This window comes from Triticum aestivum, chromosome 3D (assembly GCF_018294505.1).
Source record: "Triticum aestivum cultivar Chinese Spring chromosome 3D, IWGSC CS RefSeq v2.1, whole genome shotgun sequence".
Taxonomy (NCBI): Eukaryota; Viridiplantae; Streptophyta; class Magnoliopsida; order Poales; family Poaceae; genus Triticum; species Triticum aestivum.
The window spans coordinates 611510565-611533281 of record NC_057802.1 but is presented as its reverse complement, the minus strand read 5'-3'; the positions used below and the strand labels follow the sequence as shown (position 1 = coordinate 611533281).

The window sequence follows — 22717 nt, the reverse complement described above, 5'->3', positions numbered from 1 at the left end:
CAAGATCCATGGATCATGAAAATCAAGCCAAGGTAGGGAGGTAGGTACTAGGTAGGTCCAAACCCAACAATATACTGCTCCTTGCAAAGTACTACTTCTCTACAAACAATATAGGATGTTTTGAATGATACTATATTTCCTACAAATAACACATAATTTATTACGCCAATGTAGGATCAAACTTTATTTCACAATGTGAAGGGCCTAAAAAACATGGACGGTGGGAGTACAGCAGTCTTTTGATGTGTCAGTGTGTAGTTTAAGTGCACAGCTCCATCCATGGACCCATCAATCAATTGGCAGCACAAGATTTGCACGCAGTAGCTTCACATGGTTTCCTAAAATTTTTAGCTACAAATTGACACAGCAAAAGACACCACTTAAACCTACACTGCTAACTAACCACCGGCCTAAGGTTAGGCTATGTACTACTACCTTGTTAGTAGTTAATTGTCAGTTAGCTGGCCAACAAGTACTGTATGCTTTGGACTCTTCCTCTTGCAAGCGGTTGCCCAGACCTCAGAATGTACTTTTCTTTCCTTTCTGCGTTTTGAATTTGGATTTTGACATCTGTATCTATATTTGAGCGATTATGATCCATAGTGGTACGTTCATGTTTCAAGTATTTTGGTGTGGTTAGTCAGTCCAATAGATCAACTGTCACAGTGACCGCATAGCGCAGTGGATTAGCGCGTCTGACTTCGGATCAGAAGGTCGTGGGTTCGACTCCCACTGTGGTCGTCGCTCTCTTATCTCTTCTCCTTTTTAATTTTTCTTTACTTTTATTTGCTCTTCTCACAATTACTCACAAACCTCTCTTCAAACAGACTCACACTGTCACACCACAGAGACAAAATCACAAACTACTAATTTTACGCCCAACCAACAGCAAAACTACCACAGCACTGATGGATCTTCTTGACAGCTCCAGCAGCTGTTCGAACATCATCCCATTTGAACTCGAGGGAGGGTCAGCCAAATCGCTGGCTATCAGGTTCAGAAACTTCACATCACAGGCGATCAGAGCACTGTTCCAGCAACACAGAGCCAGCGATCCGACAAACATTACTGCCTCTCCAGTACGTACTACCAAGAAAATCACAAACCACGTCCGGTGAAGGCCACCAGGTCGCTCAAGGAAAAGTCCGGTACCAGAATCACCAGCTTTGTCAGCGTCCGCGTGCTCTTCAGGATGAACTTGAGGAAGCAGAGCATGCATTCGTCCCCTCGGAAGTTGTGGAAGATCATCAGGTCGATGCTTGAGCGGACACACTTATGGCACCAGATTCCTCTCACATCTTGAGAGTGTACTTGCTACTCTTCTCAACAGTTTCTTTGGACTGCAGCAAATTGGTTAAGCTTGATCGATCTGTTGGATATATCATGTAGCTAGAAGGAGCAATATATATTGCTGCAGTGCCGGGGGCACGCCGCGGGCTACCCCATGCCACCACGCCGCCCCGCCGCCAAGGAGCAGCACCGCCACCACGCCTACCGCCGACAACCGTCCCCGGGCCACTGCCAAGCCGAGCAGCTCCGCCGCCGCCCCCTGCCGCAGCCACCTCCTGGGGAGGCGGCACAAGGGCGGAACCGGGAGGGGGAGAGGTGGGCGGGGCCGGACGCGCGCGACCGGCGACAGCGGGAGGGCGCTAGGGCGGCCGGTGGCGGCGGGAGGAGGTCAGGGGAGGTACCCTAGCGGGAGGGCGCGAGAGCAGCTGCTTTTGGGCTTATTGGCAGCAATATATTATGATGAGTGCAAGGAAGGGCACGTATGTAGGTGTGCCTCCAGGCAATTAGTTATGAATTGTCCTACTCGCACAATCCAATCTATATATCTGTTTGAGCTACGCTTCTGCATGACTAATCCTCCAATCCCATGTCTAAATAGCTTCCTTTAGATCATCATTATTCAGCAGTCTTTATGTCCACCATAATCACATGGTAAACAGCTTACTTACTGCAGTAAACATAATCAGTCCGCTAAACAATTTTACAAAGCCACAATTTCTGCATAAAAATGTGCAATTGATGAGGTGACATGTTTATGCCTCGATGGTGAGAAAAACAATAAACTATAAAAATATGTATATGTATATATGCTCTTGAGTTTCTTATGTTTTTCCTTTGACGAATTAAGTTCCTTATGCCACCGCGCCATACTTCACCTTCTTGGATATGCAGTTGCGGCCCTTACCCTTCCTTTTGTCTCCTTTTTTGTGATGTCTCTTACTCGTTGTTGCTGTCTCACCCCTATCAAATAAAGAGAATTCCTTTATTAACACCCAAACACTAAATGTGCAAACAGGGCAAGCAAAAACAATGACAATTAGTCAATCATATTCTTTTCGAGAATGGATTTGCAAATTGCAAAATACTCCCTCCATTCACAAATATAAGTTGTTTCTGCATATCTTAACATTAAAAAAAAAAATTTAGAACATCTTATATTTGTGACTGGAGGGAGTACTTTGCAAAGAAAACTAAAAAGGTGTAATGCATATATTTCAGAATTGCTAGCTATACCTGATAAGCCGAGAAACAAAGATCATGGGCCAATCCATGTCCAAGGGCATGGCATCCCAGGGCAAGATTGAGCGCCTGTCAGGCCAATCCACCAACTGGGCCATCATCCCGGTTTCGAGGTCAGCGGTGTAAACACACCCGCTGCTATCGCTGATGAGCAGTGTGCCGCACTTCTCTCTCAAGATACACAACTCTCGTCCTTCAATCCTCTTCCCAGGTTGTTTTAGCTTGATTGTCCGACTAGGTAACCACTTTGAAGTATTACCCATGTTTGCATGGTCCTCGTGGTGTTCCCATATCTCTAGTCGGGAATCTCCCTTACGCATCCAGAGCAATGATAGCGTCCCATTGACGGCTAGAGTAAGGCATGGTTGACTCAAGTAGTGGATGCCTGCTCCAGAATGGAGCTTCGTCCAGGAGATGTGGCCAGTCCTTCCGTTCATATTAATGAGGTGAAAGCATTCATAATAATAAAACACCCAATGTGCCATGCCGCGGCACACAACGGCATCGCTAAATGACCCATAGCGATGCGATTGCACATTAGTGTTGAAGCAGTTGCTCCGCATGCCCCATCTTGCCTTGTCAGATGAGAAAACGTGGAGAGTGTACATCAGGTCGTCGTGACCGGAGCCGATGATCACCACTTTGAAGAATGACGGGTTGATCGGCGGCACAGGTAGCAACGGCTCATCTTCAGAGGGACAGTCCGTGCCGGTTAGAATGGCATAGCCATTCCACATGTAGTCGTTGAAGGCCGAGCTAAAGTTCAAAGGAGGGAGCACGTCGCACGTGCCGGCCAGCAGGTTACATACCGCTAGTTGGAGGATAGCCGGGTCGGCATAGCCTGTCGTATCAGGAGCTTTGAAGAGGCGCACGAGGACAAGGCACGGCAAAACGAGCGGCACCGCGTGTGTAATCTTTGCCCAAGGTAGGAGATGAACTCACGGACAGGAGGTAGAAGAGACACTCACAAACTTGGCACCACGCACACTTGTGCCTTTTCAGTATTTCTTCTCACCCCTGACACAATGCAAATACATGGGCTTAAGTAGCCAGTGTTACACAGCCAACACGCAGCCACTCACCCACTAACTCCACGCACACAGACGCACGTACAAACCCCACAACTACTTCCGACTCTTACTCAACCGGCTAGCTTCACTTTGAGTAGCAACCAAGTCTGCAGAACGTTGGATATGCACGCACAGGACCAAGCCACAACTGATTGCTCCCGATTCTTTCTCCTCGTCGATCTGCCACGCGACTCAGCCGCTCCGGCTCCGCAGCGAACGCAGCTAGCTAGCTAACACATCCATGCAGATAGACTACTTGCTAATGCAACGGCACATACACACATTTGTGCCACACACACGACGCCATGTGACGCTCACAACTTGACATGACTAACCTGTCGTGCTCAAGTGCATCTTCCCTAATCTATATGCATTTATTTTCTAATTGTCTAACCCAGTACTAGCTTGCATGTACACATGATCTCATCTTCAGGCGACTACATGGCCGCAGCTAAGTTGGTTGGACATGACTACGTGCATGAACGAACTAATGCGATGAAATAAACATGATGAATACCTAGACAACAAGGTAAACTCTATCAGCGTGGTCAAAGAGGCCGACGGGGGCAGTGGACAAGAAGGAGATGAGGTAGCGGCCATCAGGACCCAGAGTCGATTGCGGTGCTGGGATAAAGCACGGTGCCATGACGGGCGTAGGATCGGCGTCCCCACCTCTGCGGCGACGTTCCCGGATGCGGGTGAAGATGCCGACGAAAGAGGACGACGAGTGGTCTTCTGGCCAGCAGCGCCGGAGGAAGCTGGGGTCAGCGACGAGACGGCGCCACTGTTTGCACGTCGTGGCACAGCGGAAGAGAGCAGCGTCGTCCTTCATGCGGACGAGGATCTCGAGGAGCAGGTCGTCCGGGAGGAGAACTGCCATGGCCGCCGCCGCCACTTCCTCCATCGATCTGCTTTTTCTTTTCGAGGGGTCTCCCGTCGATCTAATGTACGTAGTCCCAATGGCTTAATATTCGCGCGTCCCGTGATGCGGTGTCCCTCTCGAACGGCCCATTGCTGAGGAGATTTTGGCCACGTCAAAGAGCACAATATCCTGTAGCCAGCAATGAAAGTACTTCCCTATTTCTGCAATGATATATATTTATTCTTATATTTTTCTAGCGAAAAAGATCAGATATATTAGAAAAGTTCATCGGAAGTACAAAGCATCGTAAACATAAAGAAAATTACATCGAGATTCTGAGACCACTACTGCCACCAGAAGTACAAAAGCATCGTAAACATGAAGAAAAATACACTGAAATTTCGAAACCACTACTGCCACCAGAATGAACCGTCGACGCACCGTTGTCGCAGCCTCCCTATCTGAGCCGGCTTGATTTTGTCGATGACAGCTGGGAAGTCTTTAGGCACATGCCCCTAGGTACCAGCGAACTGGAGCCAAAGTCATCGCCGTTGAACCCTTGCATAGATCTGAAGCGCCTGATATCAAATCTCGCCACATGACAAGAAACATTAACCTCACTGCCTCAATGATATTTAGTATCTCCTCGAATCAAAATTCTTGCATATGATGAATTTTCTACGTGCTGTACGAAAATGTTCAATATTCTGTACGCCTTCGTTAATTTCACGAGATATTTTCCTTTGGAATTTCTATTTGTGTATGGTGGATTGCGTCTATGTTCATCAACTATATTTTCCAGGCTTTTGGTGAGGCTCATGTAGGATATCTTTTAATGTATTAAGAGAACGATAGAAATGCCTAGAACCCAAATATCATTTTTTTGAGATAAAGAAATAATTTGAGTCTCATATCCTGTGAGGGGCATGGGAGAAGCAAATATATTTTTCCATTCAGTAAACTGTAACACCTTCTCTTTCCTCCTTCACAAGAAAATATATCAACTTTTTGTCCTCCTCCTATCGGAGCCACCTCCGGCCCGCCCTATCTCCGATGGCCTTTAGGCCATGAACATGCGGAGGACGCTGGCCCCCGCCCGACGGGAGGGACCTTGTTCTCGTTCCTGTTAGGTTCAACGTCATGGTTGGGACTGTGTAGCGGCGACGATGTTGCTCAGCAGGAATAGTGCCTCCCATGTTCTAACCCCGTCCGGATGGTGCGTAGTGTCACTGAAGGGCGTGTGGAGGTGTGTTCCTTCGGATCTCACGGGAATCGGTCAGTGATGGTTTTTGGTGGATCTGTTTGGATCCCGTCTTCATTGGTCATAATCCTCAAAGTAGAGAAGCCCGGTGTGGTTCTCTTCTTCTCCCCCTAATTTTCCGGCGATGACAAAGCTAAAAGAAATTACAAATGATATTTATTTATTAATTCTAAAAAAACAAATACCACAATATCCTGTAGCCAGCAATGAACTATTTCTATAATGATATTTATTTATTAATGTATTTTTAGAGGTAAGGATATATATTATAAAAGGTTGTCCGATGTACAAATCATCTCGAACATAACAAAAATTACATCAATATTCCTAGACCAGTATTGGGGCCAGAACGAAACCACTGACATGCCGATGTAGCCGTTCCACTACCGGAGTCAGTTTGTCCTTGTCGACGACAGCCGGGAAGTCTTCGTGCACGTGCCCCTATGGACCAGCACCCTAGAGCCACGGTGAGCGCCATTGAACCCTTGCATAGATCAGAAGCGTCTGACACCAAATCCCGCCACATGATGAGAAAAACTAACCTCACCGCCCCAAACGATATTTAGTTCTCCTGGAATCAAACTTCTTGCATATGATGGATTTTCTGTGTTGTGTACAAGAATGCCCAATATTCTTTACACCTTTGTGAATTTCATGAGATATTTTCTTTTGGAATATCTATTTGTGTATAATGAATCACGCCTATCTTCATCAAATATATATTTCGGGCTTTTGGTGAGGCTCACGTAGGATTTCTTTTAGTGTATTAACACATCGATGGAAATGCCTCTAACCCAAATTTCATATTGTTGAGCTAAAGAAATAATTTGAGTCTCATATCCTGGGAAGGGCATGGGAGCAATATATTTGTTTTACTTCACTTTTATGTGGAACTTTCTTGTCGTACAAGGTGGATTTCGAAAATTTCTTAACTATATTATGATACAATAGAATTATTTCTTTAGCTCAATAAAATGAATTTCTTAACAGTATTCTTTAAGTGGATAAACAAAATCGTCAGAATCACCGGATTGCTTAAGCCTCAGTCCAGAAGAAACATCATGTCTGAATCCTCCATCGCCCTCGCCGGTAACAGAGAAGGAGAAAGGCCTGGCGTGGATCTGCAACATACAAGGTCCTCTACATGTTGCTCGGCCCCGTGACAACGCTGGAGCACTCACCATGATGGCGGACCTAGAGCACAAAGGCTCTCCTTGAGTCTGCCGTCACCGTCGCACCAACCCCGATCTTAGTAGCACGCTCCCTAATCTGCTACCAGCCACCACAAGAGGTCATGGATGGGGTAGATCTCGGCCCACTCATCAATTCTAGTAGTGTGTGCTTCCTCATTCTTTTATGCCGTCTGTTGCTCTTAGGAGTTCTCTTGCCGCTAACAGATGAGAGGGGATGTGCAAATTCACCCACCAAATGCATAAAACACAATTAACACCAGAGCATTAAATTTGCGAATAACCGTGGCCTTTCCTGAACACTAGGCAAATGACGTGCTTGCCGAGTGCCCATTAAAATGAACTCGACAAACTACTCGACACTCGGCGAACTCGTCAATTCTAGTAGTGCGTGCTTCCTCTTTCTTTACGCCGCCTCTTCCTATTACGAGTTCTCTTGCCGCTAAACAGATGAGAGGCGACGTGCAACCCCACCAAATGCATAAAACAGAACTAACACCAGGACATTAAATTTGCGAATAATTCGAAGAAGTATCCCAATGGCTTCATCAATTTGGTAGCATCCAACACAATTAGCAAGAAAACCCAAAATAATGTGATAAATATATTTTAGAATGGCTAGCTATACTTTGAAAGGCGATAAACAAAGATCGTGGGCCAATCAATCTCCAAGGGCATGGCATCCCCGAAGAAGATGCAGCGCCTTTGAGGCCAATCCGCCACCTCCTTCATCATCCCAGTTTCAATGTTGGCAGTGTAAACGCTGCCGTAGCTATCGCTGATGATCCGTGTACCGCACTTCTCTCTCAAATCTTGTCGTTGTCGTCGTTCAGTCACTTTCCTGAACACTGGGCAAATGACGTGCTTGCCAAGTGCCCATTAAAATAAACTCGACAAGCTACTCGACTCTCGGCGAACTCGTCAATTCTATTAGTGTGTGCTTCCTCTTTCTTTATGCCGCCTCTTCCTATTACGAGTTCTCTTGCCGCTAAACAGATGAGAGGCGACGTGCAACCCCACCAAATGCATAAAACAGAATTAACACCAGGACATTAAATTTGCGAATAATTCGAAGAAGAATCCCAATGGCTTCATCAATTTGGTAGCATCCAACACAATTAGCAAGAAAACCCAAAATAATGTGATAAATATATTTTAGAATGGCTAGCTATACTTTGAAAGGCGATAAACAAAGATCGTGGGCCAATCAATCTCCAAGGGCATGGCATCCCCGGGGAAGATGCAGCGCCTTTGAGGCCAATCCGCCACCTCCTTCATCATCCCAGTTTCAATGTTGGCAGTGTAAACGCTGCCGTAGCTATCGCTGATGATCAGTGTACCGCACTGCTCTCTCAAATCTTGTCGTTGTCGTCTTTCAGCCACTTTCCTGAACACTGGGCAAATGACGTGCTTGCCAAGTGCCCATTAAAATAAACTCGACAAACTACTCGACACTCGGCGAACTCGTCAATTCTATTAGTGTGTGCTTCCTCTTTCTTTGCGCCACCTCTTCCTATTAGGAGTTCTCTTGCCGCTAAACAGATGAGAGGCGACGTGCAACCCCACCAAATGCATAAAACAGAATTAACACCAGGACATTAAATTTGCGAATAATTCAAAGAAGAATCCCAATGGCTTCATCAACTTGGTAGCATCCAACACAATTCGCAAGAAAACCCAAAATAATGTGATAAATATATTTTATAATGGCTAGCTATACTTTGGAAGGCGATAAACAAAGATCGTGGGCCAATCAATCTCCAAGGGCATGGCATCCCCGGGGAAGATGCAGCGCCTTTCAGGCCAGTCCACCACCTCCTTCATCGTCCCTGTTTCAATGTTGGCAGTGTAAACGCTGCCGCAGTTATCGCTGATGATCATTGTACCGCCCTTCTCTCTCAAATCTTGTCGTTGTCGTCGTTCAGCCACTTTCCAAGGTTGTTTTAGCTTGATCGTCCCAGTACATAACCAATTCTTAATACTTGCTGCGTTTTCGTGGTCCTCGTAATGCTTCCAGATCTCTACTTGAGGAAGGTTCCTTCGCATCTGGAGCAGGGATAGCGTCCCATTGCTTGCTAGAGTAAGGCAGGGGTAACCCGTGTGGAAGTGGTCCGTTGCGTTAGGGAACTCCCACATGGAGATGTTGTATGTGCTTGCATTCATGTTAAGTACGTGAAAACCTCCATGATAGCGAAGTGTGCGATGCCACGGCACACAACGGCATCGCTAAACGACCTGTGGCGCTCCAGTTGAAAATTTTCATCGAAGCAATTAGCTTGGATGCTCCAGCTTCTTTTGTCAGAAGAGATCACATAGAGATTATACTTCAGGTCTTTGCGTGCGGAGCTGATGATGATCACTCGGAAGAAAGGCGATTTGCTCAGTAGCGACGATGACGATGGACCATCATCGGATCGACAATCCGCATCGGTTAGGATGGCATATCCGTTGGAATAATCACTCTTGAATTCCGAGCTGAAGTTTAGTGGAGGGAGCGTATCACAAGTGCCAACGAATAGGTTGCATACCGTCAACCGGAGGATGGTCCGGTCCTCGTAGAAGGAGGTGCCTTTGTCTTCAATTCGCAGGAGGAGGAGGTGATGGCGCGAGGCGAGCAGCACCGCACGGTCAAAGAGGCCAGCATGGGAAGCAGTCACCAAGGAGGTCAGGCCGCAGCGGCCAAGGCTCAGGGCAGATCGCGGCGCGGCCGGGGACGAACCAGGGCTCTGGTGTGGGAAAAGGCTGTGAGCCCAAGTTCATCTTACCTCCTCCTAGGATGAAGAAGCCGACAAAAGAGGACGAGTCCCACCCGCCGTCGGGCCAGCGTCGCCGGAGGAAGGATGGATTGACGATGAGACGGTGCCACCCTTTGCACGCCGTGGCACAACGGAAGAGAGCAGCGGCATCCTTGACCCGGACAAGGACCTCGAGCAGGAGGTCGTCCGGGAGCGAGGCTGCCATGGCCGCCTCTTCTTTTCTGTCGATTGAGATACCCTAGTACTCACGCACACGAAAGCTGGCTTGATTATTGCCAAAGGCTCATATCGAGCTTGTTTGGTTTATTTGATTCATTATAAAGTCCAAAGTCCACGGTGCGATGTGCCTAACCAACCAATACGAGTCCTATTCGGTGTCTAACACTGGTCCTATACATGGACGCAAACGTGCACATGCTGACATGCATGCAACTTAGACGTACACGTATGGAATACAACCGTCGTGTTTAACACCAACGCACGTCGATCCACATAGAATAGAAGAAAGAAGCAGGAGGCGGCGCCCGTGTCGCTGCCGGACGACATGGTGCTCGAGATCCTTAAACGTGTCAAGCACGTGGCCACCCTCTTCCGTTGTGCCATGGGCTTCAAGGGGTGGCGCTGCCTCCTGGTCACCGACCCCTCCTTCCTCCGCTGCTGCTTGCCAGAGGACTCCTGCATCTCGGCCCCGTTTCCCAGCTTCTTTGCTCAGCGGCAGCCCCACGCACTATAGTGCCTCGCCCCGGTGCTACTACCGGTGTTCGGCCATCGTAGCCGTTCTCTCGGCTCTTCATCCCCAACCTAGAGGATCCCCACTTCTTCGACCATGCAAGTGCCCCTTATCTTGCGTCATGGCCTCCTCCATGTGTACTGTGCACGTGGCCACCTAGCCGCGTGCAACCTGCTCACGGGCACGTTCGATGTACTCCCCCATCTAGCGCATGAGTTCGCTCTCCACGCTGTAGACATGATCAGCTATGCCATATTGACCGATATAGACTGTTTGGGCTCAAACGACGACGCAACCGGTGCCTTCCTTCAAGGTGCTAGTCATTGACATCACGCGATGGTACCGTCTCTGCACATTCTCATCGGCGGGTTGACCTAGATGGAATATGTGCACCGGTAATTCGGAGGGCGTCACTGGGTTCACGCCGCTTTGTCAACACAAGGCAGTCGTGTGTAGTGGTATGGGGTGGTGGCTCTTTCACGACATATCTTCCTTCTACACTTTCGATGTTAATGCTCCGACCGGCCATGTCTCCTTTACAAAGATCCCAATAGACCACAACAACTTCATGTTCTTTCACTAAGATGAACCATGCATTGGTGTCGACACTGATGCAAGGTTCACGATGTTTCACATGAAAAGGTAGAGTTTTGAGCTAGAGATCCGGACCCTGCACGACAATGGGCGGTGGATTCGCACCCAAAAGCTGGTGCTACTGAACCAGAAGAAGAAGACTCATGCTGTGGGACACACTTGTTTAGGACAGAAGAGCGGCATGTTGCTCATCAAAGACTGGGGTGGTGAGGGAGTTGACAACTTGGCCAGGCAGATGCAACCTCAGCCGTAAAAACACAGTTGCCTTGGAGATGGATTGGCCAGCCTTCTTTGTTTCTCGCTTGGTGAAGCTTCATAGTGCTTACCGAGAATAGTTTTACAACTAAAATCCATTTAGGCGATACTTGATTCCTCACCATTGAGATCGTACAATAGAATTGGATTCATACGATGAAAACATTCATCTTTCCATTTTCACCCATAGGACATTTTCTTTCCTTCTACTGCTTCTCCCTCCCCACCCTCAGAAAATTTAATTCTAGCATTGGAGTCATACAATGAAAACATAATTTATTTTCTTATATTAATTCTAGAATTTTTAAACTTCAGTGGAAGGATTGTGGTACTTGGGAAGCGTATATAGTGGGTGTTTTGACTTGCACACATTTTCGTAAGGTGGAAGGAAATAAATAGTTTAACATATTTTTTGTTCTGATATACCTATGGTATTTCTTTGGACACTCCCACTGGAGGTCAAATTACTTATTTTATCTCATTCATCATTTACTCTTGACCGCACTTGATATGGTTATGTTTATCTTTCAAATACAAGTCTTATACTGAGTGGAAAATCATGTGATTGAAGGATTTCAAAGTTTTAACAATTGATTGCGGGGGGAACTACACTTCAGGAATATATCAATGTAATATGTAATGATCATGGAACTTCATTCACCAACGTAGTATACCATATATTTCAGAACTGAATGTAGGAATTGAATATCTATGACACTGCCTTGTTTTTCTTTGCAAGAAGCCACATGTATCATTTTGTCTACCACGGTCATTCCTTAAGGTTTGTAGACTGGAACTTTGGAAGGAAGTATTTTATTTTGACAGGAAATTTTCAATTACTTCGAAGGACACCAAGAATTTGTTAATTGTTATTCTAGTGGATCAAGGGTATGTTTTTTATCTGCAAACGGAACACTACTGGATAGTGGGAGCACGATATTTTTATGGATAATGGGGAATTATTGACAATCATATTAGAATATATTCTTGACCCAATGGAAACTACAAGTGAAACTCTTTACATTAAATGCTTAGAATAACTGGGAGGAAATAATTTCGAATATCATGTCTAGATAATACTCGTGTGTTGTTGGGGGAAGCCACTCTAAATTTTTAAAGGAATAACTAAAGTCTCCTAAGAAGGCTTAAATCCATCAATGCAAAGTATATGTAGAAGAAATGGGGAAGGAATGAACTCAACGAGGGAGAATAAAGTTTGGGAACTTACTATCTTAGCAAACAACTGCAATCCCATTGTTTGTGATTGTTTTTTTTTCAAGGAAATTTGGCTTAGTCCTATATTATAATGTCACTCTAGTTATTGAATTCTTTACACAAAAGGAAATATACTTTGTGGAAACTCTTTTTCCTGGTTGTTAGGGGAAGAGGAAGTAGAGACATGTTTTGCTAACTGAAGTATGATCTTGAAACTAGCTTCACATCAATGGAATAGCAGGTCACATGGTATTCTAGAGGAAGCAAAGCGGTCACCTACATAGGGTGTGTTAATGATGTTAATGATGTTTTTTCGCAATGATAAAGTCACATTGATGGAAGGGAAAGCTTGGTTATCTTATAATTTTCATATGAAAGGCATGTTTGAAGCTTACAATTTTTTGGAAGTGGAAATACATAGGGTGTGTTGTGTGTTACATTTTTCTATGGAAAATTGTGAACCTGTTAAAATACCTTGACAAGGCGAACCATACTTGGTCAAGAATTATGTTTGAACTCATGAGGACACTAGTAGAAAAAGGGCCTAATGTGAAGCCCATTAGTGCCGGTTCCAACGGCTAGGCGGGTGGCGCTCATTAGTACCGGTGGCGGACACCGTTGCTTATACAAACCCCCCTGAAGCAACCTTCAATTGCAACCCGATTCCAGCTGGCTATGCTCGTGTCATGGTTGATGAAGTGGTGGCACAATATTTGGGGCTAGAGCTTGACATTCCTGGAGGTGACGACGAGCACACACTAGGAGAGGCCATACATCGTATCATTCTAAGAAGAAAGGATTGCATCATCTTTCCAAGACCAGGGACACCGCGTCAGCCCACTCCTCCTCGAAGTCCGCCACCGCGTCAGTAGACTCCCGCTCCTCCAAGTCATCAGCCACCGCCTCAGCAGAGTCCTGCTCCTTCAAGTCCCCCAACGCTTCAGACCACTCCTTCTCCTCCTCCAAGTCCAGCACCGCGATAACCCACTCCTCCTCCTCCAAGTCCGGCAACGCGTCAGCCCACTCCTCCTCCTCCAAGTCAGGCACCGCGTCAGCCGTCTCCGCCGCCTCAGCGGGCTCCGCCGCCTAAGCAACAGCGGAAGAGAGCCGCCGCAGCTATGGTGCCTAGCGGTACAAGTACAGGTACAGGAGGCAAGAGATTCCAATTTGGTCCAAGCCTCGCGCCTCTTCCGAGAGGACCTACGACCTGACTCCGGAGGAAAACGAAGCCGAATGCCAAGCCCAACTGAAGGCCCATTTTGGACCGAAACCGCCACAGCCGCCAAAGGAGAAAGTGCCTGAGCATGTCGTTGACCACTTCATTCGTATGGCTCGAGCACCAGCTCCCAAGCCTAGGGACTCGGACTATGAGCGCCAAATCAGGAAGGCATATCAAGCACGAAATAATGAGTCGAACTCGAGCTCCAGCCAAGCAGCAGCTGCCAAAAAAAGCAGGAAAACTGTTCCCCGACTGGGAGAATAGGCGGTGCTATCGATTCCCCCGCTCATTGTACCAACACATGCGAGTACCAATGCGGATCAGCTGGTAATAACCGACGCTCATAGAAGGATGGATGAAGCGGCCATTGTCACTGTTTATCAACTCCTAGAGACCGATCCCATAGATACGATTAGAGAGGAGGACATAAAATGGAAATATGCCCGCGGCCAGCCTATGGTGAAGCCTGAGGAGGTCAAGCTTCTGTCAACGAGAATGTATCAATTGCATGAATGGCAAATGAAAGAAGCAAAGACTACCGATCGAGAGTCTCTCATGGTGAAAGTACCTGAAGACTATTACTACCATGGAAAAGATCTGTAGGTTGAGTTTCAAGAAATGTTTCAGTTATTCAATCAAGACGCACTCGACAAATCTATCGTCATTTGCTATTGTTTGTAAGTGGTTTCTTTCTATAATTAATTTAATTCTCTAGCTAGCTGTAGTGCTCGTTCTATTCATTACCTGTAATTATCATCACTATATTCTCTTCTATGGTATTATGCAGAATGAAGATGTTTGAAATGAAAAAAGCTGGACGCTATGGCATTGGGTTCATTGACCCAAATGGTATTAATGAAAAGACATGGTCACAAGAATATGATCGACCATACACAGAGAAAAGCTGGCTAGAGTTCTTGAAGCGCCTAAATGCCTGTCCAGAAATACTACTTTCTTACAACTTCAGGTGAGTCACACTGTCTTGTACTACAAATTCCGTTTTTGCTTACTAGCTAGAAATTAATAAGTGTATAGGTTTTAGGGTAGTTGATGAGTTATGCACATGCCCGCTTAATTATACATGCAAACGTGTGCGCATGCAGTTTCCACTGGATCTTGTTAATCATTGAAGTTGATTTGGGAAAAAGTTCAAGTACTGGACTCACTACTTAAAAAAAGCTAGTGACTACGAAATCGTGAAGGGGATGGTCAACAGGTAATTTCAATCATTATCGAACTATATGTCGGCCTCTTTAGTTCGTCATTTCCTGATATCAACTAAATAATTAATAACTCATTTATTCATTTTCTTTGCTGGCGGGCAGGGCTTGACGAAAGTTCATCAAACAGGTTGATGGCAATGGAAAAAGAACTGAAATGGATCTGACCCAAAGAAATTAATTAAGTAGCTAGTACCAACTGGCTACCATCTCTTTAATTCTAGTTTCAATACATTAATTATCATGCTTGACTAATTATTATCTAATTGAATTCTATTCTCGTAAAGGCCCCGAAGCAGGCGCAGGGGACTGATTTATGTGCATTCTATGTTTGCCAGAACATTCGCATGATGATTACCGAAAGTCCAGAACCAATAGAGACCTCTGGGTACGTTTGTCAGAACACTATTCACAATTTTTACATCATTATCTAATATATATGCACAACTAATAATACATGTATATTTTGATCTCTTCTTTAAAGATGAAGGAGATGCGGGATCAGCTCCTACCGGAGGCTCGCGTACGAGCACTTCAAGAGGAAATAGCGGGATTTTTGCTCGACTAGGTCATAGATCCCAAAGGAGAATTCCATTACCCGCTACCGCAGTAATGCCTCCATGTAATGATCTGCAAATTGTAGGAGAAATTGTATATATACATATGTATGTGTGAATGGTGGTGCGAGACATTCGATGATATATATATATATATATATATATATATATATATATATATATATATATATATATATATATATATATATATGCATAACGTGTACAATATATAGTATCGTAAAATACCCGCAAATGAAAAAATTAAATGGAAAACACAAAATTAAAGAAAAAATAAATAATAAAACCAAAACCCCTAAACCTTTTAGTATCGGATGGTGTTACCAACCGGTACTAAAGGTCTCCCAGCCCCCGGCGCGGGCTCGTGCCACGTTGTGGCCCTTTAGTGGCGGTTCGTGTTGAACCGGGACTAAAAGGGGGGGACCTTTAGTCCCCACCCTTTAGTGCCGGTTCCAGAACTGGCACTAAAGGTGCTTACGAACCGGTGCTAAATCCCTTTTCTGCACTAGTGGGAAAAGGGGATACTAAATCATATTGGAATTTGTATGTAACTTCACCAAGCTTAGCTACTGGAATTTATTGTTGCATTCAAGTAGTGGAAGGAAAGATGTGTTGCTAAGGGAATCTCACGCATCATATAAAATCGGGGAATACACATCACAACCTGTCACTTGTTACAGAGTTGATAGTTAAAAGTAAACACATTGAGGAATTTATCATTATATACATGAGGTGTGGAATGATTAAGCTCAGTTACGTATATTTGATTTATTTCTACAATACTAATATGGTGCAGGTTCACTCACTAGAGTCATGAATTAATTTCAAAACATGTTTACACATGGAACTTCATATCATTACTATGTTTCAGCCAAGTGGGAGATGTTTGATATTTGTGTGGCTTGCAACATTTATTCAACATGGTTATTATTTGTTTGTCGTTATGCGGGAATGTCTAAGTAGCCTAAATAATGTGTGCCTATTTAGAGATGAAGTTCAAACACATCCTTGAGAAGAGTTCACTAATGTCATCGATTACGAGGAGTTGAAGTGTTTAGTTCATTAGTACACATTCGGAATGCTGGAAAAAAGTTATTCATCAGGTAATTTACATATTGACATGTATAGGAGAATTTATGTACTCATTGACAAGTTAGTGTCTGTGTATATTTTGCACCCCTCCTCCCGCGAGATTCATCAATTATAAACAACACAAAGTTCATAATGTAGACCCAGAAAAAAAAGATGCTCTGAAAATGAACAGGAAACATACTTAGAAAATTTGCTTGAACAAAACATCTTGAGAACTTCGGATCTGAAATAGAAAAGGTTAAGAGAAGAAAAGGAAAAAAAGAGCATCTGCAAAGTTCAATGTGAAAACCTAAGAGAGTTCAAAGTGGAAAAACCGAGGAGTTGAAGAAATGTTAAAAAAACATGTATGGTTCTCGGCATTAAAAAAGTTCAAATTCTGGTTAAATACAGTCTGTAAGTTCACATGGATGATGTTGTATATTCACCTGAAAGTTGTATGTTCAAGCGAAGGTCATGTTTTGAAAGTTTGAATGTTCGGGCACAGAAATCAAATAAGTTCAGGGAAACATCGATTTGATTTGGTCGTGCATGGTCTGAACTTTTTGGGTTTTTTAGCGGGATTGAACTTTTTGGGTTTACATTCAAATAATTGCGAAAATTGGTTTTTAGCTTGGTGGAATGGATAGCAAAAGTGGACTCAAATTTTATGAAAATATTTAAAATTGGTTTGATTTGGTCGTGCATGGTCTGAACTTTTTTGGGTTTACATTCAAATAATTGCGAAATTTGGTTTTTAACTTGGTGGAATGGATAGCAAAAATTAACTCAAATTTTATGAAAATATGCATTTGTGGTGATGAATTTCACTTTGATGCTATAAAAGAACAACAACAAATGGTCGTTGCTGGATTTGGGATACATATTTCATAGGCGTGTGTTCAGTTTGACAAGCACGTTTTCTTCTGTCCATTTTTACGCGTCTAATGTATTTGCAATTGTGCCTGCATGCCTGAAGCCAACACAGGAATTTCAGGACTCCTTCCAATTCAAGCAGTACCTTTTGGTTGTCAGAATCTTTGAGGTGAGCTCACTATACAATATGTTTCCTTTTTCTTATGATCATTGCCTGCTTTACTTGAATGTACAAAGTGGCATTTTTGTTAATCAGTAGAGCCAAATTTGTTTTTCTTGTTCAAGAACAATTGTGCCCTTGATATATAATAGAGACTATTGCTTTGGTAATCTGTTGGTTCATACCAACAAATTTGTCTCACATTCTGCAGAGAAAATACCTCTGAAGCAGAAAGCAATGAACAAAAAGCATGAGCATGAACTTGTTATCTACCCAAAGTAGGAGGATGAAATTTTCCGTGTGGTATCAAAACGTTCTGCTAAGGTACTGGCTGTTTGTGTCTTTCTGTGACATGTGCTGAAACCTGCTTTCTTTTTTTCATAGCTTAGTTTGTGCTCCTTTACTTTCGCAATTCGTGTCAAGCAATTAGCTCGGCAGGAGGTCAGTTGTCCTTATCTTTGGATGCTTTAGATTGTCTTGACATGTAGCATACTTACTTATGACGTGCAATTGTGCAACTGTCAGCGGATATACTTGCGTTATGTTTCTTTGCTAGATTCTTTTGTTTAGTTTTGGAAGACATAATCTCTTACGATATGTTTTGAGGAAATACCACTGGTCATAAACAAGCGTGATATGTTTTGCGTAGGAACTGAACTTCTGCTTGCTCTATTCTTCTGTGTTGAACTCTTCTCATATTTCTCTTGCACCAAACAATTTCTACCCCTCCAGTTTTCACTAGTCTACCCACATCCGATGTTGCTTGCACCTATTTTCCTGGGGAAATTAAAACATGTTTCGCGATGCAGCTGAAGTGGATGGACAATGTACGATGAAGCTGAAGCGATCTTGGAGTTCCGCCATAAGCTAGATGCCTCGGTATCCAAATATGACAGTAGGGTCTCTCTTTGCTGGAAGGAGAAGAAGGCCCAAATGGTGGAATTTTCCTGTTGTCCATTATGCAAAATGCAAATAACATTTTCCACGCTGTTTGTAGCGTCCAAGTAAATGTCACCAGAGATGAGAAAAGGGGCTGGTTTGTAGGAAGGGATCGTTTATGAACTATACCATCTTTTCACATATTCTAATTTTCCACAAGCTAGATATTCATGGAGGGTTACTTTGGTTGCCTGAAAACTATATGCGTGCATGGATGTAACAAGGCATGGGAGGATTATCAAGCTGAAGCTCAATGCAATATGGAAAATGGTGGTGTTTGGCACTTGTGTAAGTTCCGAATGTTTCTGTATGAAAAAGTTTTGCATTTTCTGAATAATTACAGAAGTTCGATTTAGAAAATGGAACTTCTATAAGTTCTAAAAAAACTTCAAAACAAAGTGAAGTTAATTTTTTCGAATTCTATAAGTTCGAAGACTTAGAACTAAGTAGGTCAATGATTGTTTTTGAAAAGGGCCTTGTAGAATTCGACCAAGAGTCATGGAATTCATAATGCAAAAAAATCTTGAAAAGTTCGCACATGAAACCACTAGTTCGTCTGAAACAAGAAAAATATATTTCAAAAAATCTCATACATCAACTATAGTAACGCATTAAGTATGGATGGAGTGACACCATAGGTTCGAAATGAGAAAAAGGAAAAGAAAACAAAAATAGAAAACATTTATTCAAAAAATGTCTAGTAACTTCAAATATATAAAACCGTACAAGTTTGGTGATGATGAAAAAGTCAGTTCGGAACAGAATTTTTCTTGAAATTAAGACCAAAGTGTTTCATTTCTATAAGTTGAGCACAACCCCGATTCAGTTCAAAAAATCTGGTCATATAACTCCACCGTTCATTTCGGCAGTCTAAAAAAAACTAATGTTGTTTTCATAGAATTCAAAACTACTGTTAAACCGTGATGAATTTGAAAAAATGTCCGATCTGAAAAAGTTGTGCCTTTTCAACAACTTTTCAACGATATAACTTTTGCTCAATTTCGACCAAACTTGAAAAATTGTGAGGAATATACTACCAAAAAATTTAGAAATTTGAACTATGAAACACGCTCAGTTCTGCCGCGCCCAGAGTTCAGTTTGAATACTCTGTTTTTGGGACGCGAAAACAACACAACCGCTCACACCACATTTCAAATTACTCTTAAAGGTTTGAGTATTTGGGAAAATGTTCAACATGAAAAAGTTCTGCATTTTCAATACATTTCAAATGGTATATTATTTGTCCCATTCTGATAAACTTTAAAAACATTGAATTGAAAAAGAACTTTCAATGTATTTAAATTTGAATTTAAACCATGAGGAATTAGTGAAAATATTCTATATGAACTTTTTTTGCATTTTCCATAGCTTTTTAACACCATATTATTTGCGTCAAATCTGACAAACCTTTCGCACAAAAACTCAAAAATATGTTTCTACTAGATTTTCACCGTTTCCAAAATTACTCTTAAATTGTGTGGAATTTGAAAAAACTTTCTTAGATAAAAGAAGCAGATTTATAGCAGCTTTCCAGCGCCATCTCATATGCTCAATTCCAACAAATGCTTTAAAAGTAGAATCCAAAATACCATTTGCATTTCAGAATTTGAGAAAAAACATCTTTTACAAACTGCTTTTAAACCGTGAGGATTCTGCAAAAATATACAACGTGAGTTGTATTCACGTTGTTCGGAGTTCCAACAGCATATTACATGCCCCATTCCGACGAAAATAAAAAATTCAAAGAAAAAGCCGAACAGGCAGATGCAGTTCATGACTGAAACTAGGTATTTTGACTAGAGTAACAAAATAGCTTGTATGTATATAAATAACGCTAAACCAAGCATGAGTGTAGATACACACCTAATAATGCTATATCAAAATATAGTAACACATTACACAAAGTATAGTAATTTTTTTAAATAGTAAAGTACTAACTTGAATAGTAAAAAAATATTTTAGAATTACTAAATTTTGTATAGTGTTTTACTCAACTTGTATATAGTGTTACTCGATGTGTAGAATAAGCTATTCCACATTGATGCTTAGAATAGTGTTGCACTCAAAGACTCATACACACACACATAGAAAATATGCCCATGCTTGCAACGGGGTGAAGAATATCCCGACACAACTTTACCCTTCTAGTAAAGAAACACATTGTGCAAGGCTCGAGAATATGTCTATAGAAATATGGTAGACATCAAGTAAAATTTTGAATGTAAGCGAGAATGTGATAATGGCTTTTAAAAGATCATTCAATAAATAATAAATTTGATGTCTAATTTCCTAAGAGCATTCACTTTGTAGTCAATTGTTTTGTGTAAAGTTGCTTCTAAGTTACATGATCTAACTCCTAAATGTAACACTAACATGTTGGAAATATTCCCTAGAGGCAATTATATTTCTATTATTTATTTTGATGTTTATAATTAAGAGTTTATATTCTACGCTATAACTACTATGGTTCTTGAATATGTGATTCAGAGGAAAACTCACAAGCACGTGTAGAATGATAAACAGTAAAACCTGATTCCTAGTCTATCCTATAGGGATAGCTCATGTGTTGTGTGATGATTATGTTTTCCTGATCATGGGCATTTGGTTATGTGTAACAAGGATGGCAAACAACGTTGAGAGTATGATGTTAGTAGAACTATCATATTGAATTGACCCAACTTGTTTGTTACTTCGGGATATTCTCTTCACAAGTCCATAGTTAGTGTTGGGAAACGTTGCATGGAAAACAAACAAAAATTCTACGCACACGCAAGATCTATCCATCGAGATGCATAGCAACGAGGGGGAGAGTGTGTCTATGTACCCTCGTACACCATAAGCGGAAGCGTTTAACAACGCGGTTGATGTAGTTGAACTTCTTTACGCTCCAACCTATCAAGTACCGAACGTACATCACCTCCTCGTTCTGCACACGTTTAGCTCGGTGACGTCCTCCGCCTTCGTGATCCAGCAAGACTGTGAGGTAGTAGATGAGTTCTGGCAACACGATGGCCTGGTGACGGTGATGGTGAAGTGATCTCTGTAGGGCTTTGCCTAAGCACTACGGAAATATGACTAGGGGTGTAAGCGGTGGAGGGGGGCACCGCACACGGCTAGGCAATTGTCTGTTGTGTGCTAGGTGCCCCCTCCCACATATATATAGGTGGGAGGGAGGGAGGAGCATCCAAAGGAGGTGCCCAAGTAGGAGGAATCCTACTTGGGATCCCTCCCAAGCCGCACCCCCATTCCTTACGTGGAGTGCGGGGAAAGGCGCCCTCCCCCCCCCCCCCCATTTCCTTTCTCCCATGAGAGGGAAAGGCATGAGGGGTGAGCCCGCACCAGCCCCCTTGTGGGCTGGTCTGTCCCCTCCTTTGGCCAATAAGACCCATAACTTGCCGGGGGTGCCCGGAACCCCTTCCAGTGACCCGATTCCTTCCCGGTACGTCCCGAAACACTTCCGGTGTCCAAATACAATCGTCCTATATATCAATCTTTACCTCTCGACCATTTCGAAACTCCTCGTCATGTCTGTGATCTCATTCGGCACTCCGAACAACATTCTGTCACAAAAACATATAACTCATATAACACTATATCGTCAACGAACGTTAAGCGTGCGGACCCTATGGGTTCGAGAACTACGTAGACATGACCAAGACACCTCTCCGGTCAATAACCAATAGCGGAACCTGGATGCCCATATTGGCTCCTACATATTCTATGAAGATCTTTATCGGTCGAACCGTTATGACAACATATGTAATTCCCTTTGCCCATCGGTATGTTACTTGTCCAAGATTCGATCGTCGGTATCTTCATACCTAGTTCAATCTCGTTACTGGCAAGTCTCTTTACTCGTTAGGTAATACATCACCTGCCGACTAACTCCTTAGTCATTTGCTTGCAAGCTTATGATGTGTATTACCGAGAGGGCCCAGAGATACCTCTCCGATACTCGGAGTTACAAATCCTAATCACGATCTATGCCCACTCAACAAACACCTTTGGAGATACCTGTATAGCACCTTTATGATCACCCAGTTACGTTGTGACGTTTGATAGCACACAAGGTATTCCTCTAGTATCTGGGAGTTGCATAATCTCATAGTCGAAGGAATATGTATTTGACATGATGAAAGCAATAGCAATAAACTGAACGATCATTATGCTAAGCTAACGGATGGGTCTTGTCCATCAC

At 43.3% G+C, this 22717-nt stretch overlaps 1 non-coding gene across 1 annotated transcript; it reads left to right on the top strand.

Annotated features, from left to right (window-relative positions):
• Positions 1-667: 667 nt before the first annotated feature.
• On the top strand, positions 668-741 carry TRNAR-UCG (transfer RNA arginine (anticodon UCG)). The gene has a single exon. It is a non-coding gene; the product is annotated as a tRNA-Arg (tRNA).
• The last annotated feature ends 21976 nt before the right edge of the window (positions 742-22717 follow it).